Genomic DNA, 13,869 nt, shown 5'->3' with positions numbered 1-13,869 from the left:
ACTCGCTCGTCTCCCACCGAGCGTGTGCGCATGTGCTTGGGGCCCCGGGAGTGGGTTCGGGGGAGGCAGGGCGAGAGCGAGGACGCGGTGGGCAGGTATTCGTGAGGGAGACGTCAGACCCTTAGAGCCTTGCAGGTGCCGGACTGGGAATACATCATCCGGTAAAATCCTCAAAAGTTGTGGGAGGGGCTTCCCTGGTGGCGCAGTGGTTGGGAGTCCGCCTGCTGATGCAGGGGACATGGGTTCGTGCCCCGGTCCGGAAGATACCACATGCCGCGGAGCGGCTAGGCCCGTGAGCCATGGCCGCTGAGCCTGCGCGTCCGGAGCCTGTGCTCCGCAACGGGAGAGGCCACAACAGTGAGAGGCCCGCGTACCGCAAAAAAAAAAAAAAAAAAGTGGGAGACTTAAATTGACCTCAGAGTCAAAGGCTTTTTGCCAGTTATGGACACACACACACACACTCATAATATCAATTACCATCATTCTTTCACGCAAGAGAGGTCATTTAAAAACTTTCATTTTTGTTGTAAGTATATGTAACATAAAATTTACCATTTTACCATTTGTAAGTGCACAGCTCAGTGGCATTAAGTACATTCACACGGTTTAGCAACCATCCCCACCATCCATCTCCAGAACTTTCTCATCCTCCCAAACTGAAACTCTGTCCCCATGAAACACTGACCCCCCATTCTACTCCCCCAGACTATCACTACTTTCTGCCTCTATGAATTCGACTCCTCTAGGGACCTCATATAAGTGGAATCATACAATATTTGTACTTTTGTGACTATCTTATTTCACTCAACATAGTGTCCTCAAGGTTCATCCATGTTGCGCGTGTCAGAATTTCCTTCTTTTTTAAGGCTGAATAATATTTCTCTGTATGGTTGGACCATGTTTTGTTTATCCGTTTACCCACTGATGGACATTTGGGTGTTTCCACCTTTTGGCTGTGATGAATAGTGCTGCTATGAATATGGGTGTACCAATATCTGTTCATATCCCTGCTTGCAGTTCTTTTGGATATCTACTTAGAAGCGGAATTGCTGGATCATATGGTGTTTCTGTGTTTAATTATTTTGAGGGATCATACTGTTTTCCACAGCGGCTACACCATTTTATAAGAAAGGTCATTTTTAACACCAATTAAAAAAAAAAAAGGCAGTGTATGGCGCAGAATAAAGGCACAGCCATTTATTTAAATGGGAAAAAGTTGGCTTCATGAAAAACTCACCACATTGCTTTTTTTTTTTTTTTTTTTTTTTTTTTTTTTGCTGTACGCGGGCCTCTCACTGCTGTGGCCTCTCCCGTTGCGGAGCACAGGCTCCGGACACACAGGCTCCGCGGCCATGGCTCGCGGGCCCAGCCGCTCCGCGGCATGTGGGATCTTCCGGGATCGGGGCGCGAACCCGTGTCCCCTGCATCGGCAGGCGGACTCTCAACCACTGCGCCACCAGGGAAGCCCACCACATTGCTTTTTTTTGGCTCACGAATCTATGAGCACCTGTGTGTATTTCATGGTAGGGTGCATCTTCACATGGGAAGAAACAGAGAGAGGAAGGTTCAGTCCACCTCTTCTAGGTCCATACCAGGTCCCCTGGTCCCTCTGGCTCAGCCCTGCCCACTTCCTGTCCAGCCGCCCTGAAGTCATTCTTTTAACAGTTAATTTGCAAGCCTTTTAGGTGCTAGACCCGCGCTGGGCACTGAGAGATACAATGTTTAAAAAAATAGCTACATAATCTAAGTATACATAATTGCAAAATGTGACAATGGTCTAAAAATGCAAAGATGTAACCATAGCTCTGTTGAAAACTGCTCCCCCACACTGCCTGCCCCTCCACTTTTACAATCTGAGCCGTGTTTGTTTTGCCTCTCACTGCTCCCAGTTGCTCATCCAAAATTCAGAAGAATGCTCATCTAGCCTCAAATAATGCCATGACCTTTCCCAGATCTGGGCGTTTCCAATGTCTTTCTGTTCTGCAAAATGATTTCTGTATGATTTTATTTTATTTTAGGCTATATATACATATAGTCTTTTTTATTGAGCTGTAACGTACATGTAATAAACGCACAGTTCTTGAATGTTCAATTCCTTAAGCTTTTATAACTGTATACACCCATGAAACCATTCCCGGAAACAAGATGCAGAACATTTCCATCACTCCAGAAAGTTTTCTCAGTGTCCTATTCAGTTAATCCCCCTTGCCCCAAGCAGCAGTGGTGTGCTGGTAAATGTTTAACGATGGGCTTGTGAAACGAGAGATTGGGGGGGGGGGGGAGAGAGAGAGAGAGAGAGAGAGGGAGAGGGAGAGGCTGCTTTGTAATTTGTAGTACTTGTCCTTTTCTGTGGTGTATATATTCCCACCGAGACTTATTTCCATCTACCATGAAGTTGGAAAGGATGGTAACAGTAGGCACCTATGAGCCAGGACAAGCTGGCTGCAGCCCCCTACTCCCCTACAGGCATCCTAGATTCTGATTTCTATCCCCAGAGATTAGTTTTGCATGTTCTAGAGCTTCGTGGAAATGGAATTGTACAGTATGTACTCTTGTGCCCAGCTTCTTTTGCTCAGCAAAATATTTTGGCCATTCATCCATGTGATTGCATGTAACAGTAATTTGTTTTTTTCCTTGCTGTATGTGTGATATTCCATCGTGTGTATTTGGGGGACTGCCCTTCATGTAGACCAATCAATTCGTTCTTTTTTTTAAATTGAAGTATAGTCAATTTACAATGTTTCAGGTGTACAACAAAGTGATTCAGTTATGTATCTATTATATATTTTTCAGATTCTTTTCCATTATAGGTTATTAAACGATATTGAATATAGTTCCCTGTACTATACCATAGGTCCTTGTTGTTTATTTTATGTATAGTGGTGTGTATCTGTCAATCCCAAATTCCTAATTTATCTCCTCCCTTTCCCCTTTGGTAACCATAAGTTTGTTTTCTATGTCTGTGAGCCTGTTTCTGTTTTGTAAAGAGGTTCACTTGTATCATTATTTTTAGATTTCACATATATGTGACATATATTTGTCTTTGTCTGACTTAGTATAATAATCTCTAGGTCCATCCATGTTGCTGTAAATGGCATTATTTCATTCTTTTTTTTAATGGCTGAGTTAAATTAGTTATTGAGGAGGATCAAGGGATCAAATCTTTTCTAATGAGCAGAATTTTCTCCTCGATTCCTAGTTGGGGGCTCAGCGTACATTAAATCTGATTCTCCCTGTTCCTTCCAGTTCCCTATTTCTTGGAATTCCCAATGCACCCTGCTTGTTTCTGGCGTATGGCTCTTTCTGCATTCTGATTCCCTTCCCTGCTCTCTTATTCTGTCTTCCCTTCTAGTTACGAACATTTTGAAGGCAAGGAAGATGTTGGATTTGTCTCTTTCTCTTCCAGTCCAGCTCCTTGGATAGTGGAAGCCTCCGAATATATGCTACTTGAATTAATGAAATGCGTGCTCCTGTCCTTGGGAGGCGAACTTCCTGCTAATCACCTGATGCTCAGCCCTTGTTATAGAACATGAGCTTTTATTGTTGTGATTACAGCAGACTTGCCCTCCACCACCTTCTCTATCTTGACCATGGAGTACATTTTGCTCTGTAACCTCACCCTGTTACCTATCTCTCTACTTATCATTGGTTCCAATCACATCTTTCTTGATACATCTGTTCCCTGGTCCCAGAGACTTGGATCTCTCTGAAATCTCCGCCTCCCCATGGAGATTAATTTCTAATAGCTTTGTTGATAGATTCAATCCAAAGTGATGTTTATCTTACTCAGAAACAATTTAGCATTAATATCACATGTGTACACTCTGCCTATCTCGGAATGCACCCTGAACTTTACCTCTCTCACCTGGGCAATGGATTAACTGGAAGAACGGCTGACCTGACCCCTTTGCATACTGCAGTTGAGCTCTATCTAGACTACCTACAACCCAGCAATTCTACCCCTAGGCATATGCCCTTGTATAACCAGGAGACACATACGCTAATGTTCTCTGTGGCAAAAATCTGGAAACAACACGAATATCCACTGATGGAAAAATGGAAAAATATGTTCCAGTATACTCCCCAAAGAAATATTAGGCAGCAGTAAACTCACAAATGACAACAACAACGTAAAAATGTCTTAGAAAGTTACAGAAGACGTTTTATGACACTTTTTTTTTTTTTTAGATTTTATTTAATTTTGGCTGCATTGGGTCTTTGTTGTGCAGGCTTTCTCTAGTTGTGGTGAGCGGGGGCTACTCTTCGTTGCAGTGCGCAGGCTTCTCATTGTGGTGGCTTCTCTTGTTGCGGAGCACGGGCTCCAGGCGCGCAGGCTTCAGTAGCTGTGGCATGTGGGCTCAGGAGTTGTGGCTCAGGGGCTCTAGAGTGCAGGCTCAGTAGTTGTGGTACACAGGCTTAGTTGCTCCGCAGCATGTGGGATCTTCCCGGACTAGGGCTCAAACCCGTGTCCCCTGAATTGGCAGGTGGATTCTTAACTACTGCGCCACCAGGGAAGTCCCCATCACCTCAATTTTTTTTAAAGGTAAAAAGTATTTATACTCAAAACATCACATCCTAATTATATTTTGCTATTATGTGTGCTTTTTAATTTGCTTTGATTTTCACCTATTTTCATTGTTTTTGTTATTGTATTTGTTTGGTGGAAATATGATGGGGAGGTACTTTCTGTATCTTTTTAACTTTGTGTCATTGACATCACATTGGCAGATTGAAATGGTCCCTAGTGGGAGTATTTACACCCTGGAAATTGGCAAATAATACAAATGAGGGCTTGATTTATTGTGTTTTTGATTGCATAGAATGAGTCAGAAAATATTTTGGTAAAGGATCGGTCAATATTTTCTGCTTTGTGGACCCTACATCTCTATTGCATGTCTGTACGGAGAGAGCAGCCACAGACCACACTAACCAAATTGGCATGGCCACGTGCCAATAAAACTTTATTTACATAAACAGGCAGAAGATCATAGCATGCCAACTCCTGGTTTAGGCTTTAAAAAGTGGTGGGGAAAAGTTAATAATGCAGATTAAATGTCAAAATGTGTGTGTCTACCATTGTTAGGTTGTGACTAGCACACACACACACACAGAAGTGGAAAGATATTTTCCAGTATTCAAAAACCGTTACATGATTCACCAAAGAAGACGTTCACATTATTGATGAACAAGTGAAATTCCAACATACATCTTCACTTTCATGTTACTTATTAACATAAGTGAAAAATATTGCCAATGTTCATGTCAGAACTACACTTGTTCCATTATTTGCTACCAGAGGTTGGCTATGGATACAAGAGTTTGGCAAAACTCAGTCAAAACCTATTCTGAGATTCAAGTGGCTATGTAGAATTTATAATATGGTATTGTATATGTGATTATTATTTGTAAATTGTGTCCTACACCTCCTTTATATTGTTAGCATTTACAAGTATATATTAGAGACTTCCCTGGTGGCGCAGTGGTTGGGAATCCACCTGCCAATGCACGGGACATGGGTTCGAGCCCTGGTCTGGGAAGATCCCACATGCTGCAGAGCAACTAAGCCCATGCGCCATAACTACTGAACCTGCTCTCTAGAGCCCGGGAGTCACAACTACTGAGCCCACGTGCCACAACTACTGAAGCCCATGCGCCTAGATCCTGTGCTCCGCAACAAGAGAAGCCACCACAATGAGAAGCCCATGCACCATAACAAAGAGTAGCCCCCACTCGCCGCAACTAGAGAAAGCCCACGTGCAGCAACAAAGACCCAAGGCAGCCAAAAAATAGAAAATAAATAATAATAATAATAAATATATATATTATATAATGCATGTATATTATATACGTGTAATGTATATTCGACATATAGAGATGTCTGCAATGCATGTATATTATATACATGTATATTCGACATATAATGATGTCTGCAATGCATGTATGTTATACATGTATAATATACATTAGATATACAGAGATATCTAAATTCCCTTCCAAGAGAGCCGGTTGTTAAACACAGACCAGCACACCACTACTTTTACACACTGGGGAGCTGAAATATTCCTCCACCAAAAGGGTGTGCATTCATTCAACTAACATTTATTGAGTGTCTACTCCCTGCCAGGTGGAAAGACCTACCCCAGGGGATATGGATATTCACTAATTACCTCATTCAACAGAAACGTCTGTGATCATTCCCTGCATCAGCTTCGATCCAGATACTTAGCTATTCAGAGAGAGAAAGGGATATGGGGTTGAGCAAAAACTCAGGAAGTAGCAAATAAGTGGACAAAAACACAGAGGCCCATCTCTGTGATGCCATCCCTAGAGGTTTTTTTGTGTGTTTTTTGCTTGTTTGTTTTTCGTTTCGTTTTGTTGGTGGCCGCACCACCGTGGCTTGAGGGATCTTAGTTCCCCAGCCAGGGATGGAACCTCAGACCTGGGCAGTGAAAGTGCAGAGTCCTAACGACTTGACTGCCAGGGAATTCCCATCTTTCTTTCTTTCTTTCTTTCCTTCTTTCTTTCTTCCTTCTTTTCTTCCTTTCGTTCTTTCTCTTTCTTCCTTCCTTCCTTTCTTTCTTTTCTTTCTTTCTCTCTTTTTCTTCCTTCCTTCCTTCCTTCCTTCCTTTCTTTCTTTCTTTCTTTCCCCTTCCTTCCCTCCTTCCTTCCTTTTTACCTCCTTTTATTATTTGATTATTTTTCTTGAGATATAATTGACATATAACATTATATTAGTTTCAGGTGTACAGCCTAATGATTTGGCTTATGTATATATTGAGAAACAATCACCACAACAAGACTAGTTAACATCTGTCACCACACATAGTTAACAAACACCTTTTTTTTTCTTGTGATGAGAACATTTAAGACCTCCTCTCTTTGCAACCTTCAAATATAAAACACGGTACTATTAACTATAGTCACCATGCTGTACATTATGTCCTCAGGACTCATTTTATAACTGTAAGTTTGTACCTTTTGACACCTTTCACCCATTTCTTGCCCCTCTCATCCCCGCCCCTAGAGTTGTTTTTCTTTTTTTTTTTTTTTTTGCGGTACGTGGGCCTCTCACTGTTGTGGCCTCTCCCGTTGCGGAGCACAGGCTCCGGACACGCAGGCTCAGCGGCCATGGCTCACGGGCCCAGCCGCTCCGTGGCATGTGGGATCTTCCCAGACCAGGGCAGGAACCCGCGTCCCCTGCATCGGCAGGCGGACTCTCAACCACTGCGCCACCAGGGAAGCCCTGTTTTTCTTTTTCAATGATGTTGTATCATGTCCTGACCAATGGATGGGCAAGATGATATCTATTTTACAGCTGTGCAAAAAGGGTCCATGCAAATGAACAAGAATTAGGAGGAATGTGGAAAAGGAGTTTGACTTGGGGCAGGGGTGATTAATAGGTGAAATTTACTTTTTGCTTTCCCTTTATTTATTTATTTCATAGCACTATTATTTAGTAAGAAACAGATAAGCATTGTCTTTTAAATTTTATTATTATTTTTTTAATTGAGGCATCATGTATGTAATGCAAAATCCACCCTTTTAAAGTGTATGGGGACTTCCCTGGTGGTCCAGTGGTAAAGACTCCGTGCTTCCACTGCAGGGGACGTGGGTTCGATCCCTGGCTGGGGAACTAAGATCCTGCATGCTGCGTGGCAAGGCCAAAAAATTATAAAAAAATAAAATATAGTGTATGGATCAGTGGTTTTTAGTATATTCACTGTGTTGTGCAACCCTCACTGCTATCTAGTTCCAGAACATTCCATTGCCCCCAAAAGAAACCCCGTTCCCATTAGCCGTCGCTCCCCAGCCCCCGGAAACTTGCTTTTCTGCCTCCAGTTTGCCATCAGCTTCTGACTGTGCCCATAAATGTCTGCGGAAGGGATGAAGTCAAATGGAGTTTTGATGGGATGTCGTAATCACTCCGATCAAAGTCCCAAACTCAAGGTTTCTAGAGTGAGTGATGACTTTATTTTTTCTTTTTTTACAGGGGCAATTAAAAATCTCCAGGGCTTGGCAAGATCAGATGGTTGGGTGCAGATTTCTCTCTCAAGGTCAGTACCTCAGGTGACCTTCAGTTTATGAAGGTGTTTCTTCATCAGTCAGATTTCTTTCTTCCTTCCTTCCTTCCTTTCTTTTTTTAATATTTGTTTATTTTTTTAGGCTGCACCGGATCTTAGTTGCAGCACGCTGAATCTTTGTTGCAGAACGCAGGGTCCTTTAGTTGCGCGTGCAGACTGTTAGTTGCGGCATAGATGTGGGATCTAGTTCCCCAACCAGGGATCAAACCTGGGACCCTTGCATTGGGAGCGCGGAGCCTTACTTGCTGGACCACCAGGGAAGTCCCCGGCAGTCTGACTTCTGTTTCCTATAAAGCATCAGAAACATTGTTTAGATAATTCAGCAAAGGAGGAGTCCCTCAGAAACGTGGGGCCTTGGAAAACTCATCTCACCCCTCTGGGTCTCAGTTTCCCCTTTGGCAACACCATTTCCTCCTTTGACATGAGAGCAGGGCTCTGCAAACTTTTTCTGTAAATAAATAAATATTTATTTAATAAATATTTTCTGTTCTGAGGGCCAGTCTCTGTCGCAAAAATATAGAGACAAATGGGTGTGGCCAGGTGACACTGACATTTGCATTTCATATCATTTTCAGTAACAGAAAATATTCTTAAAACTTTTTCTCAACCGGTTAAAGAGTGTAAAATGCATTCTTGAAGACAATACAACAGCAGGTGGTGAGCTGGCTTTGGCCCATGGGCTGTGGTTTGCCAACCCCTGATCTAGGGCATCAGGACATTGGTTACACTTCGAGGCATTTGAGGTATAAGACGCGGCATGTTCCTCATAACTAAGTTAAGGCAAATCATTCATTCATTCAACAGCTACAGCAGTTCGTTCAAATTCTTATTGAACCCCTACTCTGTACCAAGCTCTCATGGAGCTCACAGTCTGATAAGGAGAAATAGGCCACAAACAAATAAAAAACAGTATGTCCCATTTCAGCAAGTGCCGCGGAAGAAAAATAGCGAATGCAAGAGAAGAGGAAACACAGAAGCTGGGAATAGGGCAAAAGTCACAGTTTTAAATAGGATGTCAGGGACTTCCCTGGGGGTGCAGTGGTTAAGAATCCACGCTCCCAATGCAGGGGGCCTGGGTTTGATCCCTGGTCAGGGAACTATGTCCCACATCCATGCCACAACTAAGGAGCCCGTGAGCCTCAACTAAGACCCGGCACAACCAAATAAATAAATAGGATGTCAGGGAAGGTCTCATTGAGAAGGTGACATTTGGCAAAAGCAGAAAAAGTTGGGAGTGTGCTCCATCGAGATCTGGAAGAAGAGTTTTGAGGCAGATGACACAGCCAGTGCAAAGGTCCTGGGTCAGGACTGCACCTGGCGTGTTGGAGGGACAGCCAGGAGGCCCGGGTGGCTGGAGCAGAGTCAGGCAAAGTGGATAAGACTGCTGATGGATGGATGTGGGGTGTGAGGGAAAGAGAAAACTCAAGGACAACCCAACGTTTTGACCTTGAGCACTGGAAGGCTGGAGCTTCTGTTTAGTGAGACAGGAAGGGCAGCAGGAGGAGCAGGTTTGGGGAATGGCAGGTGCTCAGCCACATTGAATTTGGGAGGCTTGTGAGATGCCCGTATGGAGATGGCAAAAGGCAGTTGGATATACAGGCCATTTGCCAACCTTCAGCAGTTAACCCTGAAAACAAAGTCAGACTTCTAGAAATGACAGGCATAGCAGAAGCACTTGCTGCATTTGTGGTAGGGATTAAGCTAGTTTTTGTTTGTTTGTTTGTTTTGTTTTTGGCCATGCCCCACTGGCATGTTGGATCTTAGTTCCCGGAGGAGGGAGGAGGGATCGAACCTGGACCCCCTGCAGTGGAAATGTAGAGTCTTAACCACTGGACCTCCAGGGAAGTCCCTAAGCTAGTTCATTTTGAATCTAATAACTCACATCTGATATCTTGGAGAGGTGGTACTGGACTTTATAAATAATCACAGCTTTTTGGGGGGAGAAAGGTCCAAGCATTATTTTAATATTTGAGAAGGAATGGGTAACATCTTATTACGTCAGGTAAATATTTGATAAATATTTGATGGGGAAAATGAATGAATAAATGAGTGATGAAGGAAGGAAGGCTCTGAAAAAGAGTGATTTGTCTTCCCAAAAGTCCCTGGCACAGCTGGCATGGATGCCCTCTCACAGGAGGACTATCTTCCTTTCTGACTGCCATGCTGGTGATGCTCTGCTCACATCCCAAAACACAATGGTTACACCTTCCCTCTCGTGAGCCACACAGAAAATCCCTAATTTGTAGCACCTGCCGATTCCTGAGGTGTAAATACCCCAACCTTGACCAATTTCAATCTACCTGCATGATGTCATTGAATCTCACCAGCCAGAGGAAGCCAGCTCCAGCTCACCACTGTACCTGAGTCTTTTCGGGCCTTGGACCCAACATCATCTCTTAGCCTGAGCGTATATATTACCTATCTCCTCTGTCCTTCTATGTCTTCAGTGTGAAATACCAGCCAGTTCCTGCAGATGTTGAATGAAATTATGTGGATCAAAATACTTCAGGAGAGGGACTTCCCTGGTAGTCCAGTGGTTAAGACTCTGCGCTCCCAATGCAGGGGGCGAGGGTTCGATCCCTGGTCAGGGAACTAGATACCCCATGCCGCAACTAAAGATCCCTCATGCTGAAAGTAAATATCCCGCACGCCACAACCAAGATCCTGCATGCCCCGACTAAGACCCAGTTTAGCCCAATAAATAAATAAATAAATATTTTTAAACAACACTTTGGAGGGGCAAAGAATGGCATGCTACACAAATGCAAGGTGTACGTACAGATAAAAAGCACAAATTAAGAGGTGGTGTGTATACACACCAAGGGGCTTTGGAAAGTAACAAAGCTGTTCAAATTTGTTGACATCTTTGACAACGACTGAATGGGATTTAATTCATTGAGAGTCCTACTGTGTAAAGCATGGTGGGAGAGTAGGATCATGGCCCCAGTAGGGGGGAGTCCTGGAGACCTTGGCAGGGGGCAGGGGGAGGAATCAGGACAAGGAGGGGGCACAAAAATAACCTCCCACTCCTCCCCACTTCCCAGGAGACCTGGTGGGGGGGAGGGCATGGGTGGGGCTGCCAGGGAAGGAGGTTGAGAAGGCAGTTGCTCGAGGGGTCCCCTAGAGGGCGCCAGGGACTGAGAAGTTGACCGGTCTCCCCCAGCCTCAGGCCTGGCCTGGGTGGGAAGGGGAGGGGTCCACTGGGTGACGCTGGGCAGCTGTCTATAGAAGAGGACCTGGGGGCCTAAGTCTCTGAACATGGACTTCCAGAGTTGGGGGTTTGGAGGAGAGGGGTTGAAAAATTAGAGCAGGAGTCTGCAAAAAAAATTTTTAAGGGCCACGTAGCAAATAGCTTAAACACAGCCCGTCAGTTAGTCAACTCTGCCCTTCTAGTCCCAAAACAGCCACAGACCATACAGTCCATAAATGGGCATGCTGTGCGCCAACGGAATTTTATTTTTTGAGGCTGAAATTTGAACTTCATGTAATTTTCCTGTGTCGCGAAATAATTTTTTCCTATATTTTTAAAGCGAAATAATTATTCTATATTTTAAAATTATTTGAAAATGCAAAAGCTGCTCTTTGCTCTCAGTCTTTACAAAGAGACTATGGGGGTATAGTTTGTCAATGGACTAGGGATGATAATAAATATTTGTCTGACATTAGGAACCAGGTATTAAGTGCCTAAATGTAGTGGCTTACATAGAACATTTAAAAGCTGAAGGAAATCTTGTTTTAACACTCACTTCTCTATAAGCCAGAAAGTTTCAGTAATAATTATGCAAAGCAACCAATAATTGTAATAGCCATAAGAGAAATATAGAGTGAAATTTGTTCTTTCATTGACCACCAGCTATATAATCGCACCAGTAACATACGTAAAATAAATATCCCAGTCCAATATACACACTACTAAATGTTAAATAGATAGCTAGTGGGAAGCAGCCACATAGCACAGGGAGATCACCTCGTTGCTTTGTGACCACCTGAAGGGGTGAGATAGGGAGGGTGGGAGGGAGATGCAAGAGGGAGGAGATATGGGGATATATGTATATGTATAGCTGCTTCACTTTGTTATACAGCAGAAACTAACACACCACTGTAAAGCAATTATACTCCAATAAAGATGTTAAAAAATTAAATAAATAGGGCTTCCCTGGTGGCGCAGTGGTTGAGAGTCCGCCTGCCGATGCAGGGGAAACGGGTTAGATCCGTCCGGGAAGATCCCACATGCCACAGAGCAGCTAGGCCCCTGAGCCATGGCCGCTGAGCCTGCGCGTCCAGAGCCTGTGCTCCGCAAAAGGAGAGGCCACAACAGTGAGAGGCCCGCGTACAGCAAAAAAATAATAATAATAATAAATAAATAAATAAATAAATATCCCAGTCCAATAAAGGGAAAAAGATGATGAATGGATACATTTTAATTCCATTAATGAATTTTTTTTTAAAGAAAAACTTCTCTTTACATGTAGGTACATATCTCTACTGATCTGTTGCAGCAATGAATAATAGCTTTACAGTTTAATAAGTTTAAATCATCAAACAAGAATAATAATTTAAAGGAGGAAATTATTGATATTTCCATTTTAAAGATACGGCTCAAAGCCAGTAAAAATGAATTAAAATTTGAGCTTGCCAAACAAAAATATTATAATTTGCAATTGGTGCACTGTCTAAACTTTTAAACAGAAATAGAAGGTCCAAGTGGTCAGATAGGGAAAAAAAAAAAAGTGAAGTAGCTCAAACTCTGTTTCTTTGCATTTAAAATCACTGGCCCATCACTGTTTATTTCAAATCTACTGTTTAAACACAAGATCGTGTAATACCACAAGGGTTGGAAATATGAACTGTGTCCAAAGAGAACTCAAAAGAATTAGAATCGTTAAGAACTAACTCTTCAAATGAATGTGTGTAGCTGAGTCTGTGTGTGTCTGGAGCCAAATGCATTGCATGAAGTTCTCCAAATTCACCTCCGTGTAAAATACAATGTTTATTAAAGGATAAGTAATAAAATGTGCTAATTCAAAACTTCCAGTGGTTAAACCACAGCAATTGTTCAGACCAAGAGTGGACAGACCATGACTTGCCAGCCAAATCCAGCTTATTTTTGTAGGAGCTAAGGAGCGTTTTTTTGTTTTTTTTTAACTGGTTGGGAAAAAAATCAAAAACAGAGGGACTTCCCTGGCAATCCAGTGGTTAAGACTTCGCCTTCCAATGCCGGATGTGTGGGTTCAATCCCTGGTCGGGGAGCTAAGATCCCATCTGCCTCGTGGCCAAAAAACCAAAGCATAAAACAGAAGCAGGGCTTCCCTGGTGGCGCAGTGGTTGGGAGTCTGCCTGCTGATGCAGGGGACACGGGTTCGTGCCCCGGTCCGGGAGGATCCCACATGCCGTGGAGCGGCTGGGCTTGTGAGCCATGGCCACTGGGCCTGTGCGTCCGGAGCCTGTGCTCCACAATGGGAGAGGCCACAACAGTGAGAGGCCTGTGTACCACAAAAAAACCCCGCAAAAAACAGAAGCAGTATTATAACAAATTCAAGGAAGATTTTAAAAATGGTCCACATCAAAAAAAAAAAATCTTAACAAAAAATCAAAAAGAGAATAATATTTCACATGTGCAGAGTAAAGAGGATTCAAATTTCAGTGTCCATATAAAGAGCTTTCCTGGCACTGGGCCATATTCATTGATGAATTATCTGCAGTGACTTTCTTGCTGGGATCACAAGCTGAGTAGTTGCCATCTGGCCCAAAGAGCTGAAAATATTTACTATCTGGCCCTTTATGGAAA

At 43.2% G+C, this 13,869-nt stretch overlaps 1 protein-coding gene across 5 annotated transcripts in view; it reads left to right on the top strand.

Annotated features, from left to right (window-relative positions):
• The first annotated feature begins 64 nt into the window (after nucleotides 1-64).
• CREB3L3 (cAMP responsive element binding protein 3 like 3) overlaps nucleotides 65-13,869 on the top strand; it is a 40,144-nt gene continuing 26,339 nt past the window's right edge. For 3 of the 5 annotated variants that reach the window (XM_081232814.1, XM_081232815.1, XM_081232811.1), the window contains exons 1-2: nucleotides 65-161; nucleotides 7,991-8,054. The gene's annotated coding sequence lies outside the window, so the exon portion shown is untranslated. Of the gene's footprint in view, nucleotides 162-4,484; nucleotides 4,544-7,990; nucleotides 8,055-13,869 lie in introns of all 5 variants that reach the window. The other 2 variants (XM_081232812.1, XM_081232813.1) reach the window with 2 other exon arrangements.

This window comes from Mesoplodon bidens (assembly GCF_964165515.1).
Source record: "Mesoplodon bidens genome assembly, chromosome: 4".
Lineage (NCBI taxonomy): Eukaryota > Metazoa > Chordata > Mammalia > Artiodactyla > Ziphiidae > Mesoplodon > Mesoplodon bidens.
The sequence above is the reverse complement of the archived record's forward strand: the minus strand, read 5'-3'. Positions and strand labels throughout refer to the sequence as shown.